This window comes from Lactuca sativa, chromosome 7, assembly GCF_002870075.4.
Source record: "Lactuca sativa cultivar Salinas chromosome 7, Lsat_Salinas_v11, whole genome shotgun sequence".
Taxonomy (NCBI): Eukaryota; Viridiplantae; Streptophyta; class Magnoliopsida; order Asterales; family Asteraceae; genus Lactuca; species Lactuca sativa.
The window spans coordinates 95,520,716-95,536,979 of NC_056629.2; positions in this window are offsets into that span (position 1 = coordinate 95,520,716).

A 16,264-nucleotide genomic window follows, 5' to 3' on the forward strand; every position below is an offset into this window, starting at 1 on the left:
CTAAGGAGGAAACTCCGGTTAAACCGATTGACGAGTCCTTACCTCTTAGACGTTCTAGTAGAGTTAGTGTTCCACCTGTGTTATATGGTTTTCATATAACAAGTGAAGGTGATATGTTTATTAGTGAACAGTACACTAATAAATTTGGATGAACTATAACGGTTACAAGGAAGCCATGGCAGGCCACGATTCTGCAAAATGGAAAGAGGCTATGGACAGCGAGATTCAGTTCATGTATGACAATCAAGTTTGGAATTTGGTTGAAAATGTGCCAGGTCGTAAGACAGTCAAGTGCAAGTGGATCTTCAAGAAGAAGACCAACATGGATGGGAAAGTGCACACTTATAAGGCACGATTGGTTGCGAAGGGCTTTACTCAAACTTCCAGAGTTGACTATGATGAGACATTCTCACCAGTTGCAAAGATAAAGTCTATTAGGGTGATGCTAGCCATAGATAAGTTTCATGATTATGAAATATAGCTGATGGATGTCAAAACCGCTCTCCTTAATGGGAAGTTTCCTGAGGATGTTTACATGAGTCAGCCAGAGGGTTTTCTCGATGTGAAGCATCCTAATAGAGTGTGTAAGCTTGAGAAATCCATTTATGGATTGAAACAAGCATCTCGCAGGAAGAATCTTTGTTTCGACGAGAAAGTCAAAGAGTTTGGCTTCCTGCGAAGTGAGGATGAGTCATGTGTATATGTAAAAGTCAGTGGGAGTATAGTTAGCTTCCTCGTATTGTATGTCGATGACATACTACTCATAGGAAACGACATCCTGATCCTGCAGGAAGTTAAGTCCTAGCATGGGAAGTGTTTCGCTATGAAGGACCTCGGAGAGGCTACCTATATTCTGTGAATAAGGATAGTGAGAAACAGGAGTAAAAGACAAGTAGGACTTAGTCAGAATACTTACTTGGAAAAGGTACTAAAATGTTTTAGCATGGAGAATTCCAAGAAAGGGGAGTTACCAATCCAAAGCAATACCAAGTTGAGTAAGACTCAAAGTCCAAGTACCGAGGACAAGATAGCAGAAATGAGTCGAGTACCTTATGCTTCCACAGTTGGATCGATCATGTATGTTGTGACCTGTACTCGCCCTGATGTGGCCTTTGCTTTGAGCATTGTCAGCAGATATCAAGGGAACCCTAGTAGAGCACATTGGACCGTAGTCAAGAATATTCTTTAGTGCCTTCGGAAGACCAAGGAATGGTTTCTAGTCCTCGGTGGGAGTGATGACTTAAGGGTGTTAGGGTATAGTGATGCCAGTTTTCAGACTGACCGAGATAATTATTGATCTCGATCAGGCTGGGTCTTTACCCTGAATGGAGGAGCAGTGACTTGGAAGAGTTGCAAGCAAGAGATCGTAGTTGATTCAACGTGGGAAACATAGTACACAGAGGCGAGCGAAGTGTCAAAGAAGGCGATATGGTTGAAGAACTCATCGGATACCTTGGAGTTGTGCAAGCCATAAAGGAGCCTATAGAGATTTTCTGCGATAATGAAGGAGCGGTTTCCTTGACCAAGGAACCGAAGGATCATGCCAGATCCCGACATATCAACAAGAAATATCACTTTATTAAACATCGGGTGGAAGAGGGACTCCTTGTGGTTAAGAGAGTGTCGTCAAAATAGAACCCATCAGATCCCCTCACGAAGGGACTGAGTATGGTTAAGCACTTGTAGCACGCGAGGAGCATTGGGCTGAAGGATGATATTAGTTTAGAATAGATAGTTTCGAAACGTGTAATAGATAAATTGTAATTAACATTTAATGATTATATAAAGGAGTATTATTTATAAGTAAAGTTATTCTCTTATGTTATTTATTTACCTGTTGTTTCACTTTGCATGATTTGACTTCCTGAATAATAAGATTATTCGAACAATCCACAGTTGCTTATACTTTGGAAGTAGGTATGAAAGAAGATTGTCATGAATTGGTGTGTAGATTGTCTAAAATTGTATTAGACATAGCAAAAGTTTGCTACAACGATCATGAGTGCTTATGAAATAAGATGTAAGCATTGGATTAAACCCACGCTTGTTGGCATCATTTCATGGAATTTATCACGAGTGATCGCAAGACAATATTATCATGTGGTCTTGAAACCTAGATATATGGTTTATTGTTTGCAAGTTAGTTGTGCATTGATAATGCGTAAACGCATCAGTAATTTGATGTTATAAAACGCATTGTTGCTCATGATTTGATGAGTGAATAGTAAATGCATATAAGTCAAAGTTTATCTGTTCCTTTTATCCTAAAAGAGTAAAAGTGATATATGTGCCCCTGGATGATTTGGTTTGACTTATGTCTCAGGCGCGATCAGAACAGAGTTGATGTGTTCAATTAAGTTCTATGTCAGACAAATCTGGGATGTAGAAACAAACTGTTGGACAGTAAGTATGACTATGTTCATGTAATTGTCCACACGATATCTTGAGAATGGGGGACTATACGACCCCTTATCTAAAGGACAGGTTACTGATAAGATCAGAGTTAAACATCGGCTTTTGAGAGCTATGATTGCTAATCGGATCCTAAAGTCATACTTGCATTTGTTGTTATTAGACTTATCCAAGTGGGAGACTGTTGGATTAGTGTCTAAGTCCATAACTATATTTGGTATGTACTTGACCCAGTTGTTGCATGGTCATTTTGGGTTGCCTTCACCAAAGCAACTGGACAAGATGATAGGTTATTATGGTTTATTATTATATTATATAAATAATATATTTAAAGAGAAATCATATTATATAATTAATATTGGTCAAGAATTAATTAAGAATTAATTTTGCGGATGAAGGAGATTCATTAAATAAAGGGGATTGGAATTTTCAGTTATAAGATAATTGATTTTGGCTTGTGGATCTAGTGGATTTAAGGGGTGGATGAATATGAGGTGGAATCCCACCTTGAAATCGTCCAAGGGTCCTATTTCAGAAGGTTCTTGGAGCTGCTTAGGGCCTAAGTTTTCCAATTAGGATTTTTAATGAAACCCTAGCAGCTCAGCTATTTAAGGACCCCTAGGGCTTCATATTTCAGCTACCAAAGAAACACAAGAGTTTCTATTGCCAAAATCATGCCTCCATTCCCTCTCTTCTCAATTATCTTCTTGCATTGGTGTTTGTAAGCCATTACAGGTATTAAACTTGTGATACTAAGCTCTTGAAGTTGAAGATTCTTGCTACTATCAAAAGGTAATCATCTAAACTTATATTAGTTGTAGATTTCGAATTTTATAGTATGCTAGATTAGGGATTAAAGCTTTGGACAATTTTGCATATACAATAGATAAACGTAGATCCAAAGCTTTAGGGTTTTGCATGTGCACATAGGAATGTTCTTATGCTCAAAACCCATCAACAAGTTGGTATCAAAGTCTTGGTTTGAGGGATTCGGGTATACCTTCGAGTGTGTCTGAACTCAAATTGATGATCTGTAAAGTTTTCAAAAAAATTTCAAAAGAAAATGTTTTCAAGGAAAACGTTTACTAAGACAAGAAAGGGTGTGGTGTATGCAATCAACCGAGCTCAAGTAAGTTTCCCCAGAATTCCCACGTATTTGGTTTGTTATGACTTGGTTTATGAATCTGTGAATCACATGCTAGTTAGGGCTAGGGGAAATGTTTGTATATGTTGCATGAGCTAGTAGGCATGCATGCTAGTGTTGAGTAGTCAGCAATAGGTTGGCCTGATATATGGTGCTTGTAGTCATGGGAATATTTGATGTCATGCTAGAATAAGAATAATTATTGGTATAAGTAATTGCTACGTGTATGCTTTTAAAATTGTATACGGTTAGGATCTTATAGCCATACAATAACTGATTTGGCCTTATTTCCTGTTTCTAGTCTAGTTGTGGTCCTAGGATAGAGTCGATTATTCAACAGTCTATTGGATCTTGTTCTATGTATAATTTGCATGCATGAGGCAACCGACAGTGAGGATGGATGGATTTCGATAGCGTGAGTCATGATTTGTGGACGAAATGTTCTATGCCAGCTCTTTGGATCGGAGTGCTACTGCACGAATGATGCTTGCTTTGTGCTTTGTGGAACTCTTTAGTGATGGGGGTCAGCTACTAAGTGGATATGATGATATCCAGGAGGTGGATGCCTGGCATCATAGGGAGTTCCTCAGTAGCTGATGGCAACGTGAGATTGGGAATCTAGGAAAGCCTAGGATATGCTCCAGTGAGTTAGTGGGGCGGTTCGATGAGGTTGGGAGCCTAGGGGAGCCTAGGAGGTACTTCGGTGGATATTGTGTTGCTGTTTATCGGATATTCGGTGCATCAGTGGGGTAGGTGACTTAGAGGATTCGGGAGGGTTGTTAACGAAAGTATGGATAGGTGTGGAAGGTAGAATGGGCCTGTACTACTGCAAGCATAGGATCCATACTCGAGTTGCGGTGCAGAATGTGGTTGAGCACGCAAGGGGATGGACCAGGGTTTGGTCTCGGCTCCGGTGGAGAGCCAGTTAGTGGAAGGACTGCTAGGATTTTGAGTTCGCCTTGGATCTCTTGTATCAGGCTGCAAGGATTGATTGTGCGATCGATTGCACTTTCGGGATTAGAGACTATTTCTTGGGGGTAATTTGTAGCCCGGTTTAGGGAAGATATTGCTTCAGCTACTGTAATTCGGTCGTGGATGATTGAGCTAGCGAGTGGATCAGGGTGCGAGAACTTGAATGATATGGGTCCTAGAGACCAAGGCCAAAGGATCGTTTTGGACTACCTTGAGCAGGATGGTTCGGGACATATGTATTTAATGGAAGGACTCGAGAAGAGACCCGAGATGTGGGACAACATTTGAGAGGCCACCAGGGCCGGAGACAGTGCAATACGTGTGGGGAACCGTACAATGGGGTTTGTCGCTTTAGGGGTTAGGTTGCTACTGGTGTAGCATGATTGGTCACGACAACAGGATTGTCTACAGGAGGTAAGCCTGTTATATTTGTTGCGATCAGAAGGATGACAAGGAGGTCGATCATTTGATGATCAAGGAGGAGCGGTGGGTGCACCCGCTCCGCTAGTTTGAGGATCACTAATGTACGAGAGGGCAGAGCTAGAGCCCAGCAAGGAGGGGCCCCGCTTAGCAGGGTTAGACAGGGGAGATCTGAACTCCGGCAGGCAAGGGTGTGAGGTATGTACCCTTTGTTGGGTTTTGAGCATTCTAACACTCCTAAGTGTACAAGCAACCTTAAATACCTTGGATCTATGTTTTCTCTATTATACATGCAAATATCAATTTCCAAGGTATTTATCCTAACTACCATATTATGAAGTACAAATCATATAAAATCTAGTAGAATGACATACCTCTTTGTTGGTGCTTAATTCCATGTAGCTTAAGAGCCTAGTGCCCCAACTATGACACCTAAAATGGCTCATACAACATCAAATACATTTGGAATAACTTAGAGAGAAATTAGAACACTTCAAAATCGGTTTTCCCTCCATGAACTTCACTTATTGGCCGATTTTCCCAAGAAAGAGATCTTTATATAGTGTGTCATAATTAGGGTAAGCCCTAATTGTCATGGCTTTCCATTTCCTTGGATCCATGTGTTCAAATACACCATGGAGCATCCATGCAACATCCTATGGGTTTTAGCCCAACTTGATAATCCATGGAGCATTAGCCCACTATATAAGTATGGATGATTTACACAATCAACCCATATATTTAATTAGTCTTCTTTTGATCAGTTAATTAATTCTAGATTAATTCTTGATCAATACTAATTAAATAATCTTATTAATATATTAGAACTTATAATATATTAATAAACCTTAAGTGTTATTTCTCTCATTTTAGTCTATCCATATGCATGATGCCATGCAACCCAAATGGGCCATGACGGGTCGGGTCAAGTATATACCAATTATAGTTATGGACTTAGACACTAATCCAACAGTCTCCCACTTGGATAAGTCTAAAAATATTATTGCAGGTACGACTTCATAACCCGACTAGCAATCGTAGCTCTCAAAAGCCGATGTCAAACTCTTATCAAATCAATGATGTGTCCATTAGATAAGTGATCATATATTCCTCCATTATAGATATCATATGGACTGAGACATGGATTATAATCATTCTCCGAGCACTTACGTTTTGTCATCACCAAATCATAGAGGGGCCCACAGATATCGCTTTTAATCCATTAAGGGTAAAAGGAATGGATAAACTTCAACTCATATGCTTGTACTGACTACTTGTTGAATCATACACAAAGGGACATTTTATAACATCGAGTTACCAATACATTTTCGTGCAATCAATGTATAACCAACTCGTAGTCAACAACCCATATCTTTAGGTCTGAATAATATAAGATATTATCATCTCACGATTCACTCGTGATAAAATCCATGAAGTGAATCCAAATGAGCGTGGGTTGAATCCAATACTCAGGCCTTATGAGTACTCATGAATGTTGCAGCAACCATTGCTATGTCTAATGCACATTACACAAATCATACAAGCCAAATTCATGACATTCTTGATTCATATCTACTTCCAACATATGACGGACTGTGGATGGTTTGAATAACTTAGTTATTCGGGAAGTCAAAACATGCAAAGTGAAACGCAAGAATAATGCTAATCCAATATGGCCCCAACACCTGGGTGTAAATAAAAAACACCTTTTATCTAAGCACCATATTGATTACTCATTATCCAATGTTTTCGATATATCAACTTAATACTTGAATTAAAACAATAGTCATGCCATGCTCTAAGCAGGCACATTATGTTTGTCCAAACAAAAGTTATTCCATACTCCAAGTACGCACACTATGTTTTCATATGGTCCTCTCCTTGTGAAACAGATCGATTGACAATATTTCAATGATGCTCGTTTCACAATCCCAATCCTTATTGTAAATGTAAGAATACCAAACGCTTTCCATTTACTATAATTTGTTAGATTCTAAACTTATATGCAATGATCCTCTTGTAATGAATATTCACACAAGTCACAAAGACTTGGCAACAGACATTACAAAGTATTTCCAATGGAAAGCAATTCCATGGAAATGAAGTCTCAAATTCAAAGTACATTCCTTTGAACATCCTTCTTTGCATTAAGTTCTTTAATCTTACACAGATTTAAAGAATAACTTCCACCTATGGAAGCAATTACATATTCCCATTTTGACCATCACTTTTGAACAAGAGTTGCCTCTTTTCAAAATATGTCAATATGGTCCTTACTCTATACTTCCAATTCTCCATGAGTACCCAACCTTTGGAACACCTCAAATTGTTCTCGACAATTGCTTAATCATTTTAGTCATATCCAGTTCTAATCCCTTTTCCCTTCTTAATGCCCTAAGCGTTAGGAAAATTTAGAATGGGTTAATATTATAGCACATGCAATCGATCCTATATTCGAAGCATATGGAACACGATTCATGCTATAAATTTTTTTTATTTTCCATGTTCTCATAATTCGAACTATGAAGAGCTATGTCGTAGTCATAATCGAATTTTGGGAACGCAACATATATAGAATTTCCTTATGCTGAACCATTCCAACATAACATTTTATATATCCTTGACTAAAGTAGATTAAAATCTCAATCTAAGCTTGTAGAATTGGAATGAAGTCTAAAATCCTCTCCCTTAATTATAGCAAAACAACTTTTTCAAGGCAAATTGAAACTTTTTTTGTATAATTAGTATTCCTAACTTGCAACACTTAACATAATAATCATGCCCCCACTAGCATAATGATTATTATCTTACTAGCATAACACTTATGCTCCCACTAGCTTTGACATGTCTCCAGAGATCAACTAGACTTCTAGAAATTAATACATCATTGACTTTCTTACCAAAGTTCAGATTTCTGATACGAGATTGCTTTGATAAGACTTTATCAAAATCATACACCTTTCCTTAGATATCTCACTTGTGTGTCTAAACAATTATGAAGAGGGATGTCGTAATCATAATGTTTAGACCTTTTGTCATTCTCACAATTGCTATCCACTCAAAATCTACTTAGTGAAAGAGTTTCATTACCATCATTTTCATGAATCGAAGGGAAACCTTATGACACTTTGATTTTATGGTGTAATTGTTCCTATCCATGTGAATTTGTCATAACCATAATCACAATACAAGGTTAGTGACAAATCCAAACTCATATGGACTGAACTTGATCAATCTTAATTTCTTGCCACCTTGTAGCACAATGCCCACCATTGCTTCCGGGTTGTTATGCAAAAATTAAGAACTCATAGAACTCACAAGCACAGTGAACATTTACTGGAATAGACACAAAAATAAGAATATGTCAACACGATAGGTTACAGACCTCAAGTCACGGGCTAGTGATTAACAAAACTCTTGATTAGTTCTTGAAACCATCTAAAGATCTTTTAAGACTCCCACTGTCCTCTTGACATATAAGATTCTCTTGTCAAGAACCATTCTTGGGCAAAACAAATATTCAACAGTTAGTATGGATTCTTATCAAGTTAAACACTTCACACAATTGGTCTAAGTTGATCTTTGTTTTATCCAAAACATCACAACTTACCAATTTCAAATGTACAAGAATAGGAAACATCTTACTCTACATTTGACAAGTGTTATAAAATTTATAAAGATTAAGTCACTCAATGCTCAATCTTGTAGTATGACTCTAAGATTTGATTTTGGAACGAGGTATGATTTATCTTTTGATTTAACCATTTCCACAATTCACAATTCCTCTCCTTAGCAAACAAATACACTAAGGTGTCCTTAGAGGATCAATTGTGATATGGTTCCATAATCACTAAGATAATCATAAAACACGATACACAAGTACTCTCCCATCTCTTCAGATTGGAGAAACTTTTATCTTTCTGCCTTATTATGATTCTACTTATTCATTATGCCATACATTGAAACTTTTCAACCTTTCATAATTACACTTAAACTTGTAAGCATAATCATATTTACTAAACTTTAGTAAATCATAATGAATAATCTTATCAACCCTTGTGGTGGACCTGACTAGTGCATAACCTAATGTACCCGATCCTTTAGTCCTTCGCTTGAGTCATGTGCGAATGTGAACAAGGAATTAGTCTTAATTTACCAAAGATGAAAATTCTCATTCATTATAAGATACAATTTGCATGATTCCAAGTTTCTATCCAACTGAAACTTGGGTGATGAGAATCTTTCCTTATTTGGTAAATTGTGACATTACCACAAATGAAAGAATCAAATCCATTTTCCAATATTGCTATCAATGGATTCATATAGGCAACAATTTTTCACAAAAGCCATTGTAAGGATACTTAAAATAAATAAAACAAAATTTTTCTTTTATTTTAAAAACTTGCGGAAAAAATTATACTTACAATGCAAATTCATATGAAAACTTTGTTGTTATCTATTCCTAAGCAATATCTCATAACTCTTATGCAGTGGCTCAAAATTCTGGTCATCGAACCATGCGATCAGAATCTGCACACCTTTTCTTTAAGCTTCCTTTGATTCTTCAAAAACATCAAAATGTAATTTCATTACATCATGTATTAAGAATATCCAAAAGAGACTTAATAGAGTTAGATAACGGACATTACCTGAAGTATTGTCAAACTTTTAACTTTACCATCCTTATGAGGATTTAGGTAAATTTGGCAGCTTCACAACCAATTCCCCTCCTATTGGCAAAAGGAAACATATGGACTCTTTTGAAATGGTATACGGGACTAGCACAGAGGGGATCTACACTTACGGTAATAGAGAGCTTCGAAGGGTGCAAATTTGATGCTATTGTGATAGCTATTGTTGTAGGAGAATTCAACTAGTGCTAAATGGGTGTCCCAAGCTTTAATAAAATCTATCACACAGGCTCTTACCATGTCTTCCAGCTTTTGTATAGTTCTCTTGCTTTGCCCATCAGTCTGAGGATGGTATACTGTTCTCTTGTCAAGATTGGTTCCGAAGGATTTTTGCAATGATTGCCAAAACCAGGAGGTAAATCTACTATCTCGATCAGAGATAATAGATATTAGCATACCATGCAATCATACTATCTCTCTAAGGTATGTCCTTGTTAATTACTCCATTTTATCAGTTTCTTTTATCGGCAGGAAGTGTGCAGATTTAGTTAATCTGTCTACGATAACCCAAATGGTGTCATAACCACCTGTCGTCCTAGGTAACTTGGTTATGAAATCCATTTTAATCCGCTCCCACTTCCACTCAGGTATTTCTGGTTGTTGAAGTAAACCTGAGGGATTTTTGTATTCTACCTTAACTTTGGCACAAGTTAGACACCTTCCAACGTAGGTAGCAATCTCTGCTTTCATGTTTGGCCACCAATAGAGTTTCTTTTGGTCCAGATACATCTTGTCTGAACCCGGATGAAGGGAGTATCAAGTTTTATGGGCTTCGTTCATGACAACATCTTTGTAGCCACCAAAGTTCAATGTCCAGATTCGATTCATGAAATAACGTACTCCATCATCCTTGATTTCCAAGTTCTTTTCCATTCCCCTTAAAACTTCACATTTCATCTTCTCATGTTTCAAGGCTTCCGGTTGAGCCTCCTTGATGTGTGTGGATAGGTGGGAATGGATGGTCATGGTTAGAGACTTTACTCGACGGCCCGAGTACTCTTTCCGACTAAGGGCATCTGCTACCACATTGGCCTTGCCGGGGTGATAGTGAACTTCACATTCTTAATCATTTAATAGCTCTACCCATCGTCTTTGTATCATATTAAGTTATTTCTGATAAAAAAAATGTGTTGGAGGCTTTTGTGATTAGTAAAGACTGTGATTTTTGTACCATAAAGGTAATGCCTCCAGATCTTCAAGGAAAAAACCACTGCTCCCAGTTCTAGATTGTGTGTAGTACAATTGACTTTGTGGTTCTTGAGTTGTCTTGAGTCATAGGATATACCTTTTCCTCATTGCATCTGGACACAGCCTAGCCCTTGCTTGGATGCATCGCAGTAAACTACAAAATCTTATGTCCCTTCTGGGAGACACAAGATCAGTACACTGTAAAGGGCTTATTTTAATGTCTAGAAAACAGTTTCTTGTTTCTCCTCCCATTTCAATATCACACCTTTTTTGGTCAAGGTGGTTAGTGGCTTCGCTATCTTTGAAAAGTTCTGAATGAATCTTCTATAGTAGCCAACGAGACCTACAAACTGACGAATTTATGTTGGGGTTTGTGGGGTCACCCAAATTTCGATAGCCTTGATCTTGGAGGGGTCAACATGTATCCCATCCTTGCTGATTACATGAACCAGGAAATCCACCTTTCGAATCCAAAATTCACATTTCAAGAACTTCGCGTACATTTTCTCTGTCCTTAAGGTTTCCAAGACTTGACACAAATGTTGGCTGTGTTCTTCCTCACTCCGCGAAAAGACTAGTATATCATCAATGAAGACTATAACAAACTTGTCTAGGTAAGGTCGACACGCTCGATTCATCAGGTCCAAGAATACTGTGGGTGCATTCATTAGACCAAAGGGCATCACTACGAATTTATAGTAACCATAGCGCCTTGGAGTTGATCAAAGAGGTCATCTATTCTTGGTAAAGGGTATCGGTTTTTAATGGTAAGTTTGTTTAATTCCCTATAGTCTATATACATGCGAAACGATCCATCCTTCTTTTTCCCGAATAAGACCGGTGCTCCCCAGGGTGAGAAGCTTGGTCTGATGTGACAACCCGAAATTTCCATTCTGAACAAACCATATCAAGCCAATAGAAGTTAAAACAGTTTCAGTGAAATTCCAGACTTCGGGTATAAGTTTAGCAGTTTTTCAGGGTTTACACTTTAGGAAATATCAGGAGAGTGGATGCACTAGGGTTTTATGCAACACTTTTATTCCAACACTCTGTTATATTAGAAATCATTTCAGGAATAATAATATTTTCTCCCAAAAATATCTCAGGACTATAAATAGAATTATGAACCAAATTGGTTCATTAGTTACATTCCATTTAGAGAAAAGTCAAAATTCTCAGTCACGGATCTTCGGGTTTTTATCCCAAATTGTGAGTACTTCGATCTAGTTGTATTTTATAACTTAGATTATGTTTTATAACATCAAAATCGGACCAAAACCCCAAGATTTGGGAGTTTACCACCCAATAACACTGGGGGAGTAAACTCCATTTTAAGGGCCAAAAGTGTCCTAATGACCCTCAAAGCCTTAGAACTCAAACTAGAAGCCTTCATTACAATGATTAGTCCACCAAAACAATTAAAATCAAGGATGAAAAGTGAGTTCACGGCCAAGGATGTTCCAGGGTCGTGAACTCCATTTTAGGTTGCCAAAATGCCCAAAATGCCTTCATTGAGCCAAGAGACTAACATAGCACATTACCTTGATGTGTCTAGGACCCAAAACAATCAAAATACCAACACCTATGGGTGTTCACGGCCGCAAACACATGGCCAAATGGTTCATGGGCCGAAAACACAAGTTAGAGGTGTTTTGATGCCACAAACACTTCCTAAGGCTTAGGCTTGAATTTAGACATATACCCTAAAGTTTTTATAGCCTAGAAAACATAAGGAATCACAAGTATTAAGTAGTTTACCGCCAAGACAAGTTCTTGGGCCGTAAACCCCTGTAAAGGGGACAAATGACACCCAAATTCCTTCCTTGTGCCTAGAACCCAACATAGATCATATCCTTGATAATATAGGGACTTGGAAGCACCATAAACCTTTCCCCAAAGAAGATTACGGCCGTAATCTCCATGGGATATGGTCCCAGGGCCGTAAACCCCTATAAAGGGGGCAAATGTCACCCAAACACTTAATTAAGCCTTGAAACAATTCACCAAACTAGTTGTATAAATGACAGGCCTCATTTAGAGACCTTGTTGAGAGTTTACGGCCAGGAGTTTACTCCCCTGGGCCGTAAACTCCAAAGCATATGGTTATTTGACCATAAACTCCCATAAGAGGCTTTGCAATCCTTTGTTGCAACCCATTTGTCTCCTAGCACTTGACCAAAAGTGTTTTCCTCGCATTAAAATGCTTATACTTGTATAATTAGTGTTTTAATCACTAATTATTTATATACATATGTCTTCATATGTAATTAGGATCATTGTGTGTGTCTAAAGTCTTCACTTGACACCAAGCACTTGTCCGATCCTTCCTTACGATACAGTCCGATCAATTCCAATCACTTACAACAGGTGAGTTCATACCCCTTAATTAATATTTTAAACTGTTTTCAAATGTTTTATGGGGGGGGATACAAGTAGAATCATGCTAGTTATTATATCAATCACATGTGATTAATAAGTAGAATTATGCTAGTTATTATATCAATCACATGTGATTAATATGCAGCATTCAAATGATTTACTACGCATTAACCATTTTACCAAACAGGTTCTTCAAATGATTTTCTTAAATGTTTTATATGTTTAAAAATCCTTATTAAACTGTTCATTACACACTGTATGATCCTTTTTCAAACCATTTTACTCTGATCCGTTTTACTCCAAGCTATTACCAAATCGTTTTACTTCAAACTGTTTTCACTTCAAACTGTTTTATCGATTGACATCAAGTCGATCTTTTCTTAGATAATAATTATGTTCTAAGATTTTACAAAACTTATTTTATGCTTTTATATTATAAATTGCATGCCTCTATATGTATAGTTATATAAGTAATGTTTAAAAGACTTAGGAAGGCTATCCACCTTGTTTCCTTTTCCTCGATTTAGATGTGGCCTGATAGGATATCGGGTACTCGTCCGAAGGTCGTTTAAATATTAGTTATATATCATGTGTACATATATAGTCATAAAAGGTCCTTCCAGTTCATCCAATGCCCTTGGGTAGCAAGGGTATACATCCATGTTCATACTTACCAGTTAGATTACTAGTAAACTACCATAGGGGTGGTTTAGGAAGATACTAGAACTATTACTAGAACACCATATCATACTATGAGTCAGTTCATTCATGAGTCAATACTTACCTACTATGAGAACATATACAACTATACTAGAAAGAGAACATATACAACTATACTAGAAAGAGAACATATACAACTATACTAGGAAGAGAACATATACAACTATACTAGAAAGAGAACATATACAACGATACTAGAACGAGTACATTACTATACTTTCTAGGTAGAGAGCATGTACATTACAGCTAGAACAGTTCATTACATTACATATACATGAATACGTTAATAATTGTGATCCATTGTATCGGAGCATGCCTTAAATGTCATGGCCCGAGTTGTAGCCAGAATTCTCTTGGAGGGAGAGCATGATTTTGCGTATATATCTATACTGGATTGACTTTCCTACACCTTGCTGCTAGCTACAGCCGGACCTGCAGGTGTGCGGGTGCCAAACGTCATTCCGTTTTACGACCATTCGTATTTCGTTGTTACCTGTCGATAGTATGGTGCAATTAATCACATGATGCCTTAATATAAATCCGGTTTAAGGTAGTTAGTACAGCAGTAGTTCCTATACTACAACACTACAGTACTACATTAATTTCCCCTTTTCATATTTTAGTGATCATTTCACTTAAACATTAAATGTAAAAACTATATTTTGTAAATGATAGTTACACTTGGGAAAATTACACACTTTTACAAGAAACGAACATTTAGAATAGTTAAGTCTTGGTAGAAGACTACATTGAGAACAGTTAGGTCTTGGTAGAAGACACACTTTATATAATAGTAGGAATCATAGGGATTTCTAGGGTTTTTCAAACGTTTACATTTATAGTTCATATGCATTTTCAATACTTAAAATTCATATACATTTTCCATACTTACAGTTCATATACATACAATTTCTTACATATAAATTAAGACACTAAAATACTTATGATCTCACCAGCTTCAAAGCTGATACTCGCTTTCAAAATTACTTGTATGCTCAGGTCATCATAGACAGGTACCGATGCAAGGATTAGCGAAGATGGAGCTCATTGAAGATTCATCTTTCATTTTGATTTATGCTTTAGCGTTTATCAAAATTTGACAGAACACACTTGAATAATAATTATATTATTAATGCAATGGATGATGTTGTTGCTTGTTTACTACTTTACATTGTTGTGATACTGTACATGACGTCCTCCGCCCCATAACGTTTCCGCCGTTCTTGGTTTTGGGATGTGACAGATTGGTATCAGAGCATTGTTCGTAGTGAATTAAGTATATCAACCCATAAAAGATATACTAACTATAAATACATAAGGGATTAAAAATACTCTGACCAAGAGTTTATACTTTAAATAATAAAATATTTAATTAAGTATATGTGCCTGCATTCATACTAAAATCAGTGTCACTAGGACAGTACAAAAGAATTACGATTGTTGGGCAACACAAGTGGGCTTAGAGACATATGGTCAAAACTGGGAAGATATAGCCTGATCACCTATATTATCTGAAGGTTGACTAGCATGTGCCTAAGTGTAGTTGTGTGGTTGCAACAAAACTAAAGTCTAACCAACCCTACCACAATGAGAACAATAGAACATAACATTAAACTAAAAATACTATAGGAGTATTTGGTGTTAGTATAAGTACGTTCTACTTGAGAACTAAAACGGGATCTTCATTACTAAGTTGATAGTTGCTAAGTGGATACACTAAGGCTATATGTAATTAGGATGTTATAGACTTAGAATCTGTGAAAATTTTACTTCACCCCTATTCTGTGTGAATATGGAGTTAAGGTCACTTATTCGAAGGCCTATCCTGTTTCGATAACATATAACTGGTATGCACTTCACAAATAGCAATGTAACTGATGAAGATTTTCTAAATAATTATCTAGATAGTTCATGTAATAATTATTTTCTTTCCCCAATTCTCGCATAAATAACATGGCGGGACTCCATCCCCACGGCAACCAGTACCTTCCGAATGAGGTCATAGCTAGTTGGTTTGGAGAAGAACCAGAGAATGATCATCCTATCCCTTTGAAAGATCACCATGATGAAAACCTTTCGGATGATGCTAATTCCGAACCAGAGGTTGAGAACCTACCCCAAGCAGCTCCCTTTCCAATTCCTAACCCTCGTCCGACTTTTCATGGCCCGACGCCTGAATGCGTGGAATGCTTGGAAATATGGAGCCAAGGACAAGATCAGCCCATGCCATTTAATGGTGACCAAAGCTTTTACGACCTGAGCAATGGGGGCTCAGCAGACAGAACCTTGCCAGTCTTGGTCTGCAGAGTGGCCCGAAATGAGATTCAAGGCAAGACAG